Source organism: Medicago sativa, chromosome 3, assembly GCF_051527215.1.
Source record: "Medicago sativa cultivar Bolivia chromosome 3, Bolivia_mono, whole genome shotgun sequence".
NCBI classification, from domain to species: Eukaryota; Viridiplantae; Streptophyta; class Magnoliopsida; order Fabales; family Fabaceae; genus Medicago; species Medicago sativa.
Window position 1 is genome coordinate 94206287 of NC_140751.1, and position 11268 is coordinate 94217554.

Here is an 11268-nt window from a genome sequence, read left to right on the forward strand (position 1 = left end):
CTATAAGATGATGTCTTATGATTATATTTATGAAGATATATGATGATGTTTATGATTGTATTTTTGATGATGTATGATGAAGTTTATGACTAATGTAGGACGATTAATGATGCTAGTTAATGAAGTTTAAGATGTTAGATATAATTGTTGAATTATATGCCTAATATTATTGTTTTGTGAAATCTCACCCCTTCTGCTTGAAAATGTTGCTCTTCGTATGGGTAACTTGCAAGTAACCAAGATTAGTTGCGGTCGTGAGCGGACTCCTCACAAGTGTGTGTGTCTTAGGTGCTCTGATACGTAACGGGATGAGATTATGTCTTTATTTTATGTTCCTTACGTATTACTTTATGAATCTTTCAAGAATTGATGTTGAACTAAGTTTTATGAGATTTTATATTGAGGCCCTTGTGCCAAAGATTATTTAAGTTGTCAAACTATTCCGCTGCGAAGTTTTAAATATTATGTTGTTGAACGTTTTGAAGGATAAATTATTATTTATTCCATTTATGATTTTTAAGAAATGAGACATTCCGTTTTATGATGAAAAACTCTGATTTTATTTATGAAAATTTTACGTTGGGAAAACGGGGTGTTACAATAGGTATCAGAGCAGGTTGGTCCGTCCGGCCAAGTAGATGAGTCGTTGTGTCGTGTGACGGTTGAATACTGTCGTTGTGTTTTCTAATTATTCTAATTAATGGTTATGTTTTATTACGTGATCATGTTTGACTGACTAACCTTAATGTGGTTTTTGTGTAATGTTTGAAGTTATTATTTTGTTATACATTGTTTAAGATATTTAAGTAATAATTAAATTCATTTTCCTCTTGTGCTTTGAATTTCGAGGACGAAATTCTTTTAAGGGGGTAGAGTTGTAACGCCCGTTTCGATTATTTAATTATTTTAATGAGTTTTAGAATATATTTATATGATTAGTGTGATTTATAAGATTTATGTGATTTATATGATTTTAGAGAAATTTATGAGACGTTGTGACTTATTTTATTGTTTAGTAAAATAAGATTCGAAAATAAAATAAATATTAAGTTGTGGGGTTATTTTGTGTAAAAATATATTTGTTATTTAATGTAGAAATATATTTGTTATTTTGTGTAGAAATATATATGTTATTTGGTGCAGAAATATATTTGTTATTTTGTGTGGAAATATATATGTTATCTGGTGTAGAAATATATTTGTTATGTGAAGAGGTATATTTGTTATTTGGTGTTAAAATATTACATACATATATATTTTGATGAAATGTGCTATTATGTGTTATTTGGTGTATTAATATTATTAAGTGGGAGAGATATATATTTAATTTAGAAATAAATAAGATTATGAGGAAAAGAGTAATTTTGAGGTGTAAGAGAAATTAGATGAGGGGTTATAAATAAGAGAAGTTAGGTTTAGAAACACATAGAACGTACGATCAGTTTTTGGAGAAAACAAGGTTTAGAGAGAAGAGAAGAGAAGAGAAGAGAAGAGAAGACAAGACAAGACAAGACAAGACAAAGAGAAGAGAGAAGAGGTTGCATCGATTGTTAAGGTAAGGATGAGACTAGCATACAATTCTATTATGTGTATGATTCTAATGATTAGATTTAATGAGTTGTAGGATGAGTTTGTGAGATTATGAGAAATTAGGGTTTGAGTGAAAATTGATAATTAGATGATGGAAAACCGTTAGATTGATGTAGAAATTGTATACAGACCTTAGATAATCCATGGGTAATCATAATCATAGAGCTTGAAGTGAATTTATGTTGTTCTTGAAGGTTTTCATGAAAAATGAGTCAAATGGTGATTTTTGTTGAAAAGATGTTTTAGTTCAAGTTTTATATGGATTTGGGTGTCTTTTCATGGTTATAAACGTTTAAACAAACTTTGGGACCAAATTTGGGCTTAGGGGATTCAAAATTGGGATTTTGGGATGAAAAATGGAGTTTTCCCGAGAGCTATCTCTGACAGCATTCTTTGTTCCATGTTTTTTCATCTTTTTCACGCATTTAAGTTTTGAATTGGCTTTAGGTGTAAACACGAAATTTGTAGGTATGGATGTTAGCTTTCTAATGTCATTGGTTTGACTTCAAAAGGATTTATAGAACTTGAGTTATGGTCAAATTACTGCACGTAGGTCACAGTGAATTTTTATGGACTTTCAGCACAACTTTTCCGAATTTAAAATGAAAACTGGTATTGATCGGTACAGAATTGGTCTTAGGCGTAAACATGAAAGTTTTAGATAATTTTGTTAGCTTTCCAGTGGCTTTGGTTTGACGTGAATATGATTTTTAGTTTTTGAGTTATGATAAAAATACTCCAAGGAGGTCTTAGCGAAATTGTACGGTGACAACATTCTCTGTTTTATGTTTTTGCATTTTGTTCATATGTTTCTGTTTTGGATTGATCTTTGTTGTAAACATGAAAGTTGTTGATAATTGTGATATCTTTCCAGTAGCCTTGGTTTGACATGAAAATATGTTGTGCATGAAAATATGTTGTGCATGATTATTTATGTTCTTACAAAGATGCATGATGAATTGTTGATACTTGAATACGATGATATATGATGAATTAATTGTGTGCTGTCATGTTGCTGTTAATATTATCAATGTGATATTGTTATATGAGTATTAATGTGAATTATATATGATGTTTTTAAGATGCTAAGATGTTAAGACGTTAAGATGATATGAAGTTGTTAAGTCGTCGAGTCGTTATGAAGTCGTCAACTTGTTAAGATGTTATGTTGTCAAGATGTTAAGATGTCATAGATCTTCATGAAGTTTCTAAGACGTAAGATGTTGAGTTCATGCATACTCATTTATAGATGAGAGCTCATGCCCTGGAGCTTTTGCTCAACCCACGACGATGAGGGCTCATGCCCTGGAGCTTTTGCTCAACCCACGACGATGAAAGCTTTTGCTCAACCACGACGATGAGGGCTTATGCCCTAGGAGTATATTTATGCTCAACCTGTAACACCCCGTTTTCCCAACATAAAAATTTCATTTAAAATCAGAGTATTTAATTCATAACGGAATGCTACACACTACTTTAACATCTCAAAACAGATAATAATAATTATCCTTCAAATTCAACATCATGAAAAATCTTAAACTGTTGCAGCGGAAAATAGTTCAACATTTTAAAGTCTTGGCACGCAGGCCTTATTGGAAAATCTCATAAATTAGTTCATAAAAGAGACACGTAAGGAATAGCAGTAAAAGCAAGCCCCCATCCCGTTACGTATCAGAGCACCTAAACACCAAGTGAGGAGTCCACTCACGAACGCCTCTAATCTTTATTACCTGCACATTACCCACGGTCGAGGCAACATATACGCAGAAGGGGTGAGATTTCATAATCAATACATTAAGCATATAATCTTATAAAATGCATTTAACAACTTAAACATTAATAACATATCAACAATTAACAATTAGCATATTTTTCATTTCATAACAAATACAATCATCAAATACCATTACTAATTTTCATCGCAAATCATAATCAACTTAACACTCAATTTGACGACACAACTCATCTTTGACCATTGATATACGTTTGGCAAGTGCACCAAATACTATCGAAGTAGTAAAAATATCGATCCCACGAGGACTGTTTTTAATCTCAATAATTCAACTACGTTGTATTTTAGGATGTATAAAGGTTATTTTGATTTGCCACTAGGCAGTAGATTGGTTTGATTGCATAAAAAATAATTGCTAAAAATAAATTGGTTTCCAAGAATAAGAGAGAGATGAGTTTAGGTCTTTCGAATCATCTATGTTCCCCTAATTGTTATGTTGCACCTATTCGTATGAATGATCTTCTAATCCCACGATAGTTAACAAAATAGTCCTAATCAATCCCTTGAGTTAGGACCCTCTCCTTAAACTACAGCCCCTAATCCCTTAGGTGGTCTAATAATCTTTGAAGGTTTAAAGCACGTTAACCTAACATCACTAATAAACGATTATCCATTCCTAGACTAACCATGTTTATTAGAACAATTCAATAGGTCTAAGTAGAAAGCTATGGTCAGTAGTCATTCATTCTCACAAAATCATATTTATATTTGATCAGGATATAAAAAGCATTAAGAACAATTGAATTGAATAAAGACTAGAATATCATTCACAATAAATAGAGTTTCACAACATAATATCTCAATTAGGGTTACAACGAATCATCTCAGACCTAACCTCTAATGGATTTAGCTACTCATAATAATGTTTACAAATAACATAATCATTAGAGGTAATAAAACATACACAAAGTGGTTGGAAGATGAAGAAATCGTCCTCCTGGTCCTCCTTGTAGTTGTAAAATCGCACTTGGCTCTCTAGAATTCGTAACCCCTGTTTTTGGAATAGACTTCAGCATAAATAGGCACAGAATATCGCCCAAATCGTGTCACGTTTTAAGTGAATCGTGACACGTTTTTACCTTCTGGAGCAAGAAACTGAATTAGGGTTTCACCAAATCGTGTCACGTTTTACCAATCGTGACACGTTTTCCTAATGTCGAAACAAGGCTTCTTGTGCTTCCCAAATCGTGTCACGTTTGTACCAAATCGTGACACGTTTTATTTCTTTGCGTTTCCTTCAGTTTTTCTGCTCTTTTTGCTGCATAAGTCTTCTGTGAACTCCTTTTTGTGATGAAAATACATATAAAATTACGTAATGACAAGGTGTCATCACAACCCCAAACTTAAACCATTCCTTGTCCTCAAGGAATTTACTTGCAAAGCTGACAATCGACAGTGAAATAACAATTACCTATTCAAGCAGTAGTACCCAAAAGTTCAACACCTTACTAGCTAATGATGAGCTAGTTTGACTTGTATGCATCCACCACTTCACAACTCCACGCAAATATTTGAAATAGGGTTCTACCAGTCGACATGCAGATCTACATATTACCATACGCTTGAAAAGTTTCTAAACATCAATCAAAGTCAATATCATTACACACTTTTGAGGTCTTTAGGGTTATAACGGGGCTTAGGTGAAAGGTGGGACATATTTGGATAAGTAGGCTACACAAAATTAGAGTTAGGCATTCCTACGGAAGTTAAAGAACAAATTCAATCCTACGATCATTCACCTTGTGGAATAACAATCAATGCAAAGGTACTAGAGAATATTTATAACTTTTAGGGACAATCGAGTTTGAAGTTACTCACATGTTTCAAAGTTTGGTCCCTTTTTCATCATTCATTTCATCTTTTTTTTTTTTTCATACATCAATTTTTTTGAATGTATTTTTGCCTTTTGCATGACAATTCTTTTTCTTTTTGTTCTCTTATTCTCTAGTACCCCCACCCCAAACTTAATTGGTTGCAAATTCCAATAGCAACCCCAAACTTAATTTTAAGCAACATTCTACAATGCCTAACTCAGAAAAACAATAAGGGACAAGTCCTAAAAGTCTCTAAGTTTGTAATGTAGTTTGTCACCGAACAAAAAGTTCTAATCCTACCGGCTCAAAGGGGCTAAGAAAAGGATAAAGTTTAACAATTATATTCAGGGTAGGCTTCAAAAGGCTCACAGGACCAAGCACTTTTGCCTCAGTGTGTAATTAACAAAGACCAATCAATAATAGAGAAACAATGCAAGTTCTAGAAATGTAGTTGCATGGAAAACTAAGCTAAATATAAGTAAATTGAAAAACAAAATATGGCAATGAACCTTATGGCTGAGATTTCTGGGAGTATGTGACTACCTAGCAACGCCGTACACTTCGCCTTTGAAAACCAAGTCACTCCTCCTTTTGAACTTTTGGAATACCACTTGAACAACTATTTGTTATCAAACTGTAAAAAGTCAACTAAACAAACAAATTCATCAATAATAAACAAGTGCAGGAATAATTACATAAACGGGGGGAATAAAACCGAGTTAAACTTAATTAAAAGCAATAAAAATTGTTTGAACATAAAATTAAAGTTACATAACCAAAGTGCTGAAACAAAAAACAGAAAAATAAAAATAGGTGGGCCATCAGTAGCCCACTCAATCCTGCATCTGGTCCTCCGGAATCCAAGTGTTGGGGTCCTCCTCTGCATAGGTATCCTCCCCAAAGTGCTGCCTAGACTGAGCTCCACCAGCAGCAAAGTCAGCTCGGATCTCCTGCTCTCTATCCTGAGCTCGACCTCTGGTGACATCAAAGTAGTGGTCCATAGCCTCCTCGGACCCATCAAAGCGCTCGAAAGACCCAGTCATCTTCCTCCTGTTGAGGCAGACCGCCTCAGTGAACTCCTGACCAAACCTCGGACGGTTCCAATACTCCTGATCTGACACCTCATTCATCCAGTTGGCATGGCCGAACATGTAGTCCAGCATCATAGGATGAATAGGTGCATAGGCACCCTGCTGGCTGCTCCCCTCTCCAGCAAAAGTCTGACTCTGAGGTGGTGGCGGTGGCTGTTGTGGTGGTGGCGGCTGTGGCTGTCCTGCTGCTGCTGCCTCGGCACCCATGATAGTCTGCATGCGGTCATGATAATCCTTGACAAAGCCATCCATGTAAGTGTCGGTGATGGGCTTCATCATTGCTGCACTCAAATCATTAGCAAACAAATCGCACTCCTCCTCCTCACAAAGCCAATTGATAAGGCTCAAGTGAGGGAGTGCCTTCTTGGTACCTGAAGCAAACATATAGATATTGTCGGCAATTAACTCACCAACATTGATGGGTGTACCATCAAGAATAGCAGACAGCGTCAACAAGCGGGGCAGCGGAATCTCTGAAGTACAAGAGGTGCCCTCAATAGTTTGCACCACAAAAGATGCCCACGCCTTTGCATGGGGCTTGAAGTCAGCCCTCAACAGCATATGTGACCCTCCATGCCACTTAGCACCTTCAACACAAATCTGCATTAGCAACTCCTCCCACCTTTCATCATCCCAATTCTTGCACTCCTCCATCCTCCTCTTCACATCACAAATCTCCGGTGGCACAATCTCCAGCAACTGATTAATCCTTTCCGGGCTATAGTCTATCTCCTTCCCCCTCACATAGGACACATACTTCCTCCCCATATACCTAGCATTAGAATAGAATTCTATCCCAATGGTTTTGTTGGCCTGCTCGAAAATCATACTAACAAGGGACTCCCACCCTCTCTCAGTGATCACTTGATGGAACTCAGGGTTGGAGATGAGTTTGGTGAAATCAAAACCTCTCTCCGGGATCACCCTATAGCCTCGGATGTCCTTGAAACGGTCACGGGCAGCAGTATTATAAAACCGGTGGTTGATGGACGGTGGGGGTGCGGTGTTAGGGCTAGGTTTGACAGGTTGTTTTCGTTTGGGGGCTATTTTGGCCTTTTTGGCTGGTTGGGATGTGGCTTGGGACTTGCCTTTGTTGCGGGTCTCAACCATGGTTAGGGTTAGGATTTAGAGAAGAAACAAAACTGGATATTAGGGTTAGGGTTAAGATGGAGATAATGGGTTTGGTTGTTTGTTGGTGATGATGAAGGTGTATGGTAATGGTTTGGTGATTAGAAGATGAAAAGATGAAGATTTTTGGTAGAAAAGGGTTAGAAAATCGTAGGTTAGGGTTCTGGGAAAATTTTGGCAGAGTTTGGCTACTTTTGGAAGTGAATGGAATGAAAATCGTGTTGGATATATTTATAGGCTGGGAAAATCGTGCCACGTTTTGCCAAAAACGTGTCACGATTTTGTTTTGTAACGGTTAAATTTTTGAAACTGCTATAATCGTGTCACGTTTGGGCTAAACGTGTCACGATTTTTCATTTTTGAAAATTTTCTTGCCCAGAAATCGTGTCACGTTTTGGCCAACGTGTCACGATTTCCAATTGTCGAATTGCACCAATTTGAGACTTAGAAAAATTTTTAGGTGCCAAAATTCGTGTCACGATTTCAGCATCGTGACACGTTTTCTGGAAATGTCGAATGGCACCCTTTTTTTACTTAGAAAAATTTCTGAGAGGAGCTTCAGAGGGGGCAAATCGTGTCACGTTGGGCCCAAAACGTGTCACGATTTGCACAGTATTGGAAAACAACAAATTTTCTTCCTCTGTTCGTTTCAGCAAAAAATCTTTTTGTATTTTTGAATATTTGAAAGCAATAAAAAGGAAATAAGAAATACTACCTGAAATCTAAATGTGGGTTGCCTCCCACCAAGCGCTTCTTTACCGTCACTAGCTTGACTCATGACCATCCCTAAGGATTAGTTGATGTGGCTCCCTCTTCATTGTTTTGGAGTCCTCCTTCACGGTACCGTTTCAGCTTTTGTTCCTTACCCTTGAAAGTTCCTTGTGCACCAGACTTCTTGATGTCTATAGCTTCATCAACAGGCTTGTTTCTTGCCATCCCTTCGTCACAGTACCTCCTAATTCTTTCCAAAGTATCAGAGAGAGTTGAATGCATACACCATCGAAAAGCAGCCGGCCCATTACGCATCCCATAGGGAATCCTTCTATAAGCCAATTTACCACCTGGACCAGTGGTAGTAATCTTTATTTCATTTTCACCAGTTGTCAATCCCCCATACTTGTTGTCACGGATGTCTCCTGATGATTGTTGGTGCATCTGTTCTTTGCTTACTTCCAGTTGCTTAACACCCTCTATCTTTCCAAAATCTTCAATCACTTCTTGTCTATCTATAGATTCCACACTTTCCACCTCCGTAGATTGAATAGATTGAGATTCAAGTGTTTTATCTTCGACAGTTTCTTCCATAACATCAATCCGGTAACACTTGGGATTCTCATCTTGGTGTTTCATTGCCTCAAAGATATTGAAGACTACCTGCTCCTTATGGAATCTCAACATTAGCTCTCCACGTTCAACATCAATCAAAGCACGACCAGTTGCAAGGAAAGGTCTTCCTAGAATGAGTGGCATGTCTTCATCTTCAGCCATATCTAGGACCACAAAATCTGCTGGGAACACCAAGTCATTAACCTTGACTAGCACATCTTCAAGTATACCGAAAGGGTAAGAGATTGACCGATCAGCTAAAGTAATGGTCATTCTTGTTGGTTTTGGTTCCCCACACTTAAGCTTCTTCATCATTGAAAGAGGCATCAGATTTATACTTGCTCCCAAGTCACATAAAGCTCTTCCAATGTCTACCGGTCCAATTGAACAAGGGATAGTAAAAGCACCAGGATCCTTCAGCTTAGGTGGCAGCTTCTTTTGAAGAATAGCACTACAATTCTCAGAAAGTGCTATGTTCTCATCATCCTTAGGCTTCCTTCTTTTGGTTAACAAGTCTTTCATGAACTTAGCATACAACGGCATTTGATCAAGAGCTTCACCGAAAGGAATATTCACCTGAAGTTGTGAGAAAAGTTGCATGAACTTCTTGAATTGGCCTTCATCCTTTTCTTTCTTCTTCGAAAGGTGAGGGTATGGAAGCTTCACATATGATGGAATAACCTGTGGTTTGTCTCCATCTTTCAAAATTTGACTCTTCGACTTCCTCAAGATTGAATCTTCATCAATTAATCTCTCACTTTTTTCTCCCTCTATTTTTTCCTTCCTTTCGTTTTCAACTACTCCATGATCATTTTCTTTTTCAACTACACCCTCATCATTCTTTTCAACTACATCATTCTCCTCCACCTCTACTACTTCATCAACCTTCTTTGGAGCTTTTGGAACTAAAGGTGTCAAAACCTTTTTGCTCCTCAGTTCAATAGCATTGCAAGACTCATTCTTAGGGTTATCTTTAGTGTTACCTGAGAATCCGCCTTTGTTTTGTTCAGCCAACTGCTTAGCTAATTGCCCCAGTTGAGTTTCAAGCATCTTCCTAGAAGCTTCATTGTTCTTTCTTTCAGCTTCTTGACTCTTCTTCATCTCTTCAAAGTTGCCTTGAGTCATCTTCATGAAGTTCATCATAGTTTCCTCAAGAGCGGATGGCTTCCTTTGTTGTTGTTGAGGAGGAGTTAGCATCTGAGAGTTCAAAGCATTGTTGTTTGAGTAGCTTAGATTTGGATGCTTATTAATGCCTGAATTGTAGTATTGGTTCTGCCTTTGATATCCTCCCATGAAGTTAGCTTCTTCACTTGATCCTTCCGGAACACATTCACCGTTTGGATGTTCTTCACCACATAAGTCACATTTGATTGCAGCCACTTGTTGTTGCTTATGAGCCAAAGTGAAGCCTTGAAACTCCTTAGTTAGAGCTTCGATTTGTTTGTTCATAGCTGCTTGGTTAGCAAGGATAGCAGTTTGTTCACTCACCCCAAACACTCCTCTTTCTTTCTTTTTAGCTTGATCACGATACTCATTGCCAGCCATGTTTTCAATTAGAGCTTGAACTTCATGATCAGTTTTACTTTTGAGACTACCTCCCGCGGAAGCATCTAAGAACATTCGAGTGTTTGGTGTTACCCCCTCAGTGAAGATTTGGAGGTATTGCTTCTCGGTGAACTCATGATTAGGGCATCTCTTGAGAAGCAAATTGAATCGCTCCCAAGCATCATACAATGATTCACCTTCTCCTTGCTTGAAGTTAGAGATCTCCATCTTCTTGTCCCAATACTTAGACATAGGGAAGTATTTCTCCAAGAACTTCAGCTCTAACTCTTCCCATGTTTGGACAGTCCCGTTTGGAATTGTTAGCAACCAATCTTTTGCTCTTCCCGTCAAGGTGAAAGGAAATAGCCTTAGCTTCTTTTGTGCTTCAGTCACGGTGGCTGGTTGCACACAAAACTCACAGGTTTCAGCAAAACGGCTCAAGTGTTCATGAGGACTCATAGCTTCAGTCCCATCGAATTGCTTGTCCCTCAAACCATTGAGGACAGTTGTCTTGATGTCGAACGCTACGGGGTTAGCTGGTTGAAAAGTGTGGGTCAGTTGACCGCGATGAGTGGCTAACCCGTAGTCTCCAAGCTTAGGTCTTGGTGGTACAACTCCTTCTCCTTCCATCGTTGCAGATTTAGGAGAAGAGATTGTTTCAGATTCACTTGAGAGTTGCTCCGGTACTTGTTCTCGAACACCCGGTGGAACGGATTGAGCTAACCTTTGCGATCGGACAGCTTTCCGAAGTGCTCTAGCAGTCCTTTCAATTTCCGGATCGTACTCTAAGTCGTCAGAGCTCTGTTTACCTCGCATAAACAGCAAAATACCTTAGTAGCACTGCACAACGCAAAGTAATCAAGTGAATATGAAAACAGAAAAATAAAAAATAAAAATTAAAAACAGAAAATTAAATTGCAAATACCCTAAATTATAACGTAATTGCCTTGTTGAAATAATTCAACAGTCCCCGGCAATGGCG

General features: G+C 37.7%; 1 non-coding gene across 1 annotated transcript; it reads left to right on the plus strand.

Moving 5' to 3' along the window:
* Nucleotides 1–10416: 10416 nt before the first annotated feature.
* On the plus strand, nucleotides 10417–10523 carry LOC146942181 (small nucleolar RNA R71). The gene has a single exon (XR_015033774.1). It is a non-coding gene; the product is annotated as a small nucleolar RNA R71 (small nucleolar RNA).
* Nucleotides 10524–11268: the final 745 nt, after the last annotated feature.